Genomic DNA, 8,944 nt, shown 5'->3' on the forward strand with positions numbered 1-8,944 from the left:
TTTTCCCCTTGAAGGGGGGACAGTAACAAAAGCCAAATGTTGCATAAATTCAGCTGCCACTTGATGTGTGTATTACAACAAAAGGTGAGCCAGGGATGATAGAGATGTGGCAGGAGGAACGAGGGTAGAGGATGGTGACCGGACAATGCCGGACAATGCCGGACAATGCAAATCTTGCGAGAGCGAATCGAAAGGCATTGCTTGAATAAATTTTCATAAATTTCGGACTTTGATTTATTTCATATTTCGGTTTTTTTCTGCCGCTCTCCATGGGGGAGTGGCTGCCCCTGAGGGGGAGGACCGGTCATTGATCTTCTGCTCTGCCTGAAGAACCTTTAATCAAGGTTCTGCCTGTTCAAAAAGAGGAAAAACTTTGGCTCACTTTTGACATTCATTTTCACCGAAATGAAAATCGACAGGGAGACTGGAAGATACGAAAATTGTTTGCATGTCCAACAGAAACAATCAAATCGCAATTTGGTGGGGCTCATGGAAAACCGATTTATCGTTGGGGAGAATTTTGGGGAAGTTAGTCGGTCATAAAACATCCATTAACTTCATGTCAATGTTGCATACGCACCCTCCTCCCCCTGCTGCTCCTGGCCACCGGACAAACGTTCATTTGCGGTATTGGTAGTGGAAGATACAATGCAGAGGCAAGGGCAGGAGCAGGAGCAGGGAATCCATGTGTTGTCTGTGGGCGTCGCATGCCCCGCGCACAGTGTTGTGTTCAGTGCAAATTACTCGACTCTGGTCCATGGTCTGTGCAACATGTCAGCGTTTTATTATAGGCAAAGTTTACGGGGTATCCGAAGGATATGATGGCGATGTGATTGAAATGCTTGATATAATACACAAAAATCAAGGATTAAATCAATATTTATATTAAAATCTCGTAGAACTTACATTTTTGTACCCACTCGAGGTCCTTCATCGCCTGTTTAGGGTACTATGGTGGTCGTTTCTTACTCTTTGGAGTCTCTTCTGGTTGTTCCAGGCTCCAGCACCAAGCTCCAGGCTGAGCCAAAACCCAATGACACGTGATAAGAAATGGCAGGCGCTCGTTCAGGCAAAAAAAACCCTCTCTCTCTCTCGCAGAAGGAACAAAACAAAAAAACAATTGCAATTGCACACGTAGGCAAAAGGAAAAAGCAATTTTCCAATTGCCGCAAAGGAAATGTCGCTGAAATGTGCCTTGCACTTTTTTCTGCGTAAAGGCAAACCCCAAGTCCTGGATTCTAAGTGCCACACACACAGTCCCCCTCGCACACACAGAGCCCCCTTTCCATGGCCACAGAGTTAATTGTTGGCTGAAGTCTGAAGTGAAATACTTCTCGCTGTCATTTCCATTCCAGAAATACCTCCATTTCCATCTCCAGAGTGCGGCAGGGGGAGTGGCACTTAATGTGAGCCGCCTTCGAGGAAACTTTTGAATTACCTCAGTTTCCCAGAGAGTTTCCCCGCCAAAGAGGGCCAATGGAGATTGCTACGGTTACATTCGAGCCGCTTCCCCGCTCATTTATGCCGTTTCAAGTTGCTCAGCGAAGCATTCAAGTTTTTCCACAGGGAGAAGCGGAATGGTTCGGGGGAATTTGGAACTTCAATGTTTGTCTTTCATTTGGCTCATCCTTGGATCTGTACTGCCTGGTTCCTGGGGGTTTCTGGGCCTTCTTTGGGGGGTGTCTGCTTAACAAATTCTCTACGATTATTACCTGCTGTTAAAACATTTCATAATCTCACAGATAATAATTTAATGCGTCGTTTTAGTGGCGAGCATTAAAAAGTTTGCCAAGAAATTTCACTCTCCCCTGGCCCTACCCCTCACTCTCTTCTCTTCCTGCTCAGGCAGATGGGGGAAAATTGAAAAGGAGGCACAGACAGAGACGGAGGAAAAGGAGCCACTGTCTGGCATTTAATAATGTTGTAAGCAGGTAATTCCGTTGCCGTTTTGTGGTTCTTTCGGGTGTGCGATAAGCAGACCCTGGCCTGACTCCAATTCTGAGGGATGGAATCATAACCGAAGTCCTGCCTCTGAGGTCACCATTTGCTGACTCTGGGATGCTCTTCGCGGAGAAGAGTTTCTTTCAGTGTTCTTCAGACTGATTAAGAGCGAAATATCCATGTTATCAAGTCCAGTCTTCAGGGGGAGGAGTTTCGTCTATCATTCTCCAGTCTGTTCAAGAAGAGCGTTTCCCATTCATGGATGAATCTTAGCCCTTAATCGAAAGCGGCAGGGGTCTTTTCTTAGTTCTCCCTTTGGCTTCAAAAGAGTAACTAAATGTCGCTTTGTCCTAAGCATCCTTCCTTCCTGTTGGCCCCAAATGTGCGAACATTAGCACTGCACATCGAAGTTTATCTATGACCAGGAGGTACTCTCCGTACTCTCTCCCCTCTCCGCCCCTTTGGTAGGTATGTCCTTGTCTCCTGTTCTGTCCTGCCTGTCTGCCCAGCATGTGAACTTTCCAAAGTTATGCGCATTTCTGCTGACCATTGGCATTTTGCAGCTTTTGTTTTTGCCCACGGCCAGGAGTTCCAGGAGCTCCAGCCACAGGATGGGAGTGGGAGTGGCAGTGGGTGCAGCCCAGTAGAGTAGTCATCCCTGGACAAAGGTCGAGGGCGACAGCTGTTGCCCAATCGTTTTGTCTGCCTGCGCATCCTCGGCCTCGGCCTCCGCCACGTCCTGCGGGCTGGCTGGCAAACGGTTTCGGGATTAATACTTTGGTCTGTCCCCTCCCCCTCGTCCCTCGATGGAGTTTATTGAAAAGGTGACGTTGACACTGCAGCCAGAGGGGTAGGGAAGGGGAGAGCCAAAGTTTTTGGGAAAGTTTGCTTCCGTTTTGCTCTCCTTTTTTCTGGTTCCTGCCCGCCTGCCTGCTGCTGCTGCTCCTGTCGATAATATCGATGCGGAACATATGTGAACATGTCGTTTGACACATTTGTCAGTTGGCTTAAAGTTCGGCTGTGAAGGTGGATGCTCCATACGGGGTATGGATGTGTGGATGGGTCAGGGGTAGTCTCAATTGAGTTAAGCTGCAATTGGCCAAGGGATAAGGGAGAGCACTATATAAACTTATATATATTGTATGTGTTGGAGTGGATAGCAAACAGGTATGGCTGTGTTTTTGCATAGTTAGTGTCATATTATATCGAAACTTATGTCAGAATCAGTTGAGTCATAGTCACAGCTAAGGATTCCTCTCTCTCCCCTTTTGGTGCAAAGCTATAATCTATTTACGAATATATGCTCTACTTTATCCTCTTTTATTTTAAAAGACATTTCTGGGGACACGAAAAGGTAGAGGGTATCCAGCTCTGTCAATCTTTAGGAGGATGTCAAACACTATTAAATCCATTGAAAGAAGTACAAACAGATTGGGATCTGTGCCTGAGAATACTAATTGTTCCACAGGCTTACGGCTTAAGGACACTTTTCCTCTCTGTTTTCCCTTGCAAACTAAGCCTCAGGCTCTCAGTTAATTTCCCTTTAAGCCCACACAGACACAATTACAATACCGAATGCCGTGTGTCAAGGCCAAATTGTAAGCCACTTCACAGCCAATTAGGTGCTTTCAACAGCCTCACACATACACACACACACACACACATGGATAGAGGAGGCTGGAGGAAAGGACGTGGCACTCTCTCTGTGTGTGTCCACATCTGTTGACAAATGACTGGCAATGTTCAACGGTGTTTGGCAGCACTTGTGCGCCCCGTGCCTCATTATGTGGCATTTTGGGCTAACCGCTTTAATTAGCTTTTGCACACACACAGATGAAAAGTGCAGGCGGCGGCGGCACTGCACTGCACTGCCGTTCGGGCCTGGTCCAGACTGGCTTCTGACCAACAAAGCCACTTGAGTGCCGAGTGCACTGACAGTGCCAGAGTGCCGCCTGCTAATGCGGGGGCTTCCAGGGAGAGCTGTAGAGCCTCGTGCACCTCGCGTTGACTCTAATTGAGTCACAAATCAACCAAAATATATTATGCACCGCAAATTGTGCGGTAATTACACGCACCCATATCCATGCAGAGAGCCGGAGAGCGGGAGAGACAGCTAGTGTCTGCTGTCTCGCTAATTTATGGCCCAAAGTGTAGCATACTTTCCAGCACCTGCACAAGACATCGACTCCAGGCGACAGGCGACCAGGCCACAGGCGACAATGGCGGCGTTAATTTGCCTGCTAATGAGCCACAAAAACAAGCGCGGCTTCTACATTGGTAGGGCAGTGCTCTGGGGGGAAGGAGAGAGAGTATTTCCGGCTTAATTATGTTGATTTCTCCCCACTCAAACCCCAAACATCAGGCTGATGCCGTTGCTCGTGCTGGTGCTCCCCTCCTGTAGACAACGCGGCGTATGCGTGATGCGTGTGCCTGCAATCAAGGCTAAAGCTCCCTCTCTCGTTCTATATAGTATATATAGTATGTATATCGACCATTCCGGATCAAAAACTCAATCTTTGCCCTGGCGCCACTCTGTCCGTCCGCCTCCGGAGTCGAAAGTTTACTTTAAAGAACGAGCAAATTATTTTGCAACCGCATAAAGGAAGAACATTTCCAGTTTGGTGAGGGGGGAAATGGCAGCCAAAGGGGGGTACGGGAGTGGTGGGTGGGGTGGCAGCACCAAAGTCAGTGTCAGTTTGTCGCTTCCTTTGCTTTCATATTTTGAATACAAATTGCTTTATTTGCGCTGCTGCGCCAATTTCAAAACTCTCTCCCCCCTCCACCTCTATAAAGCCACCCCCCTTCTGCCCCTTCCTTGACTTGTCAGATTTTTCTGCACAGGAGTTATAAACAAGTGGGTTTTGCTGCCATTTTCATACCTTTTTCCACTCTCCACTAGATCTTGGAGTACTCTTCTTTTTGTTGCTCGTTTGTCTATACTCTTTAAAGAGAGTATTACTACTAATTGGAGTAGATCCTTGTAGCTCCGGGAACTAAGAAGCATTTCCTGCAATTTGAATATGTATATTGTTGATGTTATGGATAAATTTATGATAGCTCTATGAGAAAGCGATCCAAAGTTTTAAAGTTAAATCTTTGCACTCCTTAAATACAGTTTGCAGTATGATGTAGATCGTTAGATCTAATCAGTTTGGAATACAGATAGCTGCCACAAGAAAGTTCTTCGGATGTTCGAAGGTTTCTAAACTGTAGCTCGCTTATGTATCTCCCTAGCGAACAAAATTTCTTCTAGGGTGTCTATTACTTCGACTTCCACAACTATCCCCCCGCTATCTGTTGTCATTTTTTCTGGGTTGTGCTTTTTTTTGTTGTCGTTTTGAATTTTATAACATGCCACACAGCGAGGGCGAGGGTTGCTCCGACACACAAAAGGAGGGGGGCAGGAGGACAGGAGGATGGGGGTGCTGTGCTCTATATAGGTGATTTTTGAGTTCTGTTTTCCACATAGCAGCATCAGCCGACAACAACAAATTGCTCCCCAATGAGCGTTTGTCCTCACGAAAGTTATTTGCATGCCATTGTCCTCTCCTCCTCCCCCTTTCCTTGTCCTTTCGTCTTCTGCTGTTTGCTGTTTTACTGTCTGTTGCCGTACAGTACATAATAATTGAATAATATACGTATTTGAAATTTGACAAATCATCTGATTCTAATTTGACATGGTCTCCGGCAATCTTTGACAATATCTGACGTTCTGACAAGCGAGTGAATCAAGGTAATGGGACGGACGGACGAACGGCTCTACATTGTCGACAAATGAATCTCCGAGTGGCGGAGTTTTATGCGCGGATTAATGCCATCCGACTTTACGATTCGCATCTCTCTGGTCCCCCTGCCTCCCCCTGTGGGGCAACTTTGTTGTTTTGTTGCCATAAAAAGAAATGAAAATGGGAAACCGCAGCCAAATTAGCTCAAAAACCGTGCAGTGCACGGCACAACCATTCCGGTTTACGAGCATGGCTATGGCTATGGCTATGGCTCCATATGCAGATCGCATGCAGATCCGTTGCCGTGGAAGTTATGCCCATTGGAAATGCTCTTTTAATTAGCTGCTGACAACCGCGCTGCTGCCCCCCCCCTGCATCCTGCATCTCACATTCCGCATTCCGCATCTGAACTAGAATATGGGTTAGCCCCAACTTTGTAACGTCAAAACATCCGTTTGCATCTAAATTTAGCCATCAGCCAACGTTGATGATGGGTCGGTCGCCCGTAGCCCTCCCACTAGATGCCATGCAAAAGGGGGAATGGGATGCCAAGAGGGGACGACTAGGAGATACCTCTAGATTTCCAGATACTCCATACACAATCTGATATTTCGTTCAATCTTTGCTAATTTTGAGATATTTCGTCAGTTTTACATCTCCCCGAACACAAATAATACCCAAACACACTCCCACTACTAGTTCGTAGTATTACACGGTATTTACATTGCAATTTGCAATTGTCGATGTCTTTCTCCGTCGAACCACAAACTAAACAGAGAATCGAATCGTGGCGCAGCAGAGGAGAACCTTTGGGGCACGCCCGTACGTGCTGCATTCTGTTTTGATTCGCTTGGCATCTTGTTTATGTGGGAATATACACTCGTACACTCGCGCACTCGTGTTTTCGAATGCTGGAATATCTGGAACAAGGAGTCCCCTCCCGGCCACCGCCATCAAGGCAGGTGGCAAGGCATCATCTTTTCCGACTTGTGTCAGGCAGGGGGAACATTGATAAACACTTTTTATATATTGTACGAAGTCGAAACGAAAACATTTTTATGGGCTCGCGGTCTCCTCCTCTGTTTGCCTTGAGGATGGCACTGTAGGGGTTGTATAATTTTATGACAAATTAATACAATGGGCCCCCGAAAGAACGTATGGCGAATGGGAGGCAGAAGTACAAGGATGGGATGGGATGGACTGGGTCTCAATTTATGCGGTTATTTATCATTTGTGGCTAATATCGAACGAAACATATTATTATTATTATTATTATATTTTGCACATTGCGCCTCGTAAATGTGTGGAAAATGTTTACGCCGAGCAAAAATGATTCATATTCTTGCGCAATTACCGAATGTTGATGTTAATGTGGATGTTGTTTCGCTGGCATAAAAATCTAATATCAAATGGCGAATGAATGAAAAACTGAAACCGAAATCGAGTCAAAGGTTAACAGCATTAAATGGCCGCAGTCGTAAATAAATAAATGATTTAGTGCCCCATAATTCATGGCCATCCGTGCACTATAAAAAGTGGAGCTAAAATATAGCACTATAGTGGGAGAGCATATGTATGGAAATTATAAGATATCTCCCATGGAGGGGGGAAACCCCTAGCTCTTTGGGTAATGAGCAGATGCTTCAAGACTTCTGTTCCCATTCCGTATATCGTAAGGGGAAATGCTGTTGGCCTGGCCCCAACAGTCGCTGTTAGCTGCTAACATACTCTCTGTTACACGCACTCTCTCTCTTTCTCTCTGTTGCGTGATGTGGCTGCTCTTTGGGCCATGTACTTCGCAGGGCCTTCAGTAGCCTGGCGGCCGTCGGGGCCGCAGCAACCAAGGAGGAGGAACCAGAGTGGATGCAAGTGCGTGCTTTGATGGGGATCGATTGTGGAGTGGACTGGAGCTCCATGGAGTGGGGTACATCCCATCTCACACAATGAGAGCCACTCATTTGTCGCTACATCTACGAGTATGGCTAAAGTTTGGCTATTAAACGGATGCCAATTGCCGTTGCCATCGCCGTTGCCGTGATTCATATGCTGTCGGGATCGGAGCGGAGCGCACAACTTTTTATGACAAGCGGAAGACACTTGAGCGAAAGTTTTCCCTGTACTTTCGGAGCCATAAAACTGGAGGAGGACATGAACCTGTCCCGAGCTGTCCCCATCCGTCCCCAGCTGTCCCGAGTGGCCCCGTTAATGGCGAAGCCTTTGAACTATTGATGAGCCATTTGATACAATTAGCTCGAGATCTGTGTCTGTTTCTCTATTCTCTGTAGATTCCATGTATATTTCAAGTGCTCTGGTGCCATGCCTCTTTCTGGGCATTATTCATGTTCATTTCATTTCGAAATACTTGAAAAATGGCCACATTTCGCGCACCTTTGGTCCCCGTTTTTCAGTTCCCGTAATGAGTTTTGCTCCTTTTTTTTTGTTTGTTTGTTGGATGCTGCCCCATGCCGCGGCGCGCACGTCGCGGGTTGAACGAAGAAGAGGATGCGGTACTCTGGGGCAGCCATCGACTTGACAGCCGGCCGAATGATTGAACGCGTGTCCATCAAAAAGTGCGTCTAATTGCTTTTTCCCCCTCCCCTCCGCTCGAACAAACGCAAAAAAAGAGTGGAAAAACGGGGTAAATTTTCTAGGTACAAGGTAATTTTTTGTCTGTCCTATTTTCAACATTTTTGTACTTTTCAACGGGTTCGGTTCCTAATTTGATTTTGCTGGGAGACACACTCGGGACACGGGGGGCTCTTTTTAACGGGTTAAGGTGGATGAAAATGGTTGGCTTGGATCCATGAATTAAAAATAGCTTCTGTTCTGAGATGTGTTTATATTTGAGCCTAAAAGTATGCTTCACCTTCTGTACAGGATGTAGACGGATTTACTAGAGTGGGAGGACTTGTGCAAAATGTTCTCAAAAGTTTGTATGGGATGTAAAGAAAACTAAAGAAAATAGACGGCTAAATGTTTGTTTTGTTTTCCTTTAAAGCCAATGGAGTAATGGTGTGTTCTTGGTAATAAAGCGGAGAGAATGGCCCAAACCATCAACAGCTGCGTTTCATAGGCTCCTGCTGCTGGTCCATTTCCCGTAGGTCTTTTAGCCTCTTGCCCCTTGCCCCTGCCGCGTGCTAATGTTATGTAAGTAATTTACCTCAACTACAATCTCCCTCTCGTGTGTGTGTGCGTGAGAGTGAGCTTAATTTACTGCCTCTTCCCCCACGTCTAAACACATTTACGTGTTATTCAATTTTGCAAACTAAACGTAAAAA

The sequence above is a fragment of the Drosophila miranda genome, chromosome 2 (genome assembly GCF_003369915.1).
Source record: "Drosophila miranda strain MSH22 chromosome 2, D.miranda_PacBio2.1, whole genome shotgun sequence".
NCBI classification, from domain to species: Eukaryota; Metazoa; Arthropoda; class Insecta; order Diptera; family Drosophilidae; genus Drosophila; species Drosophila miranda.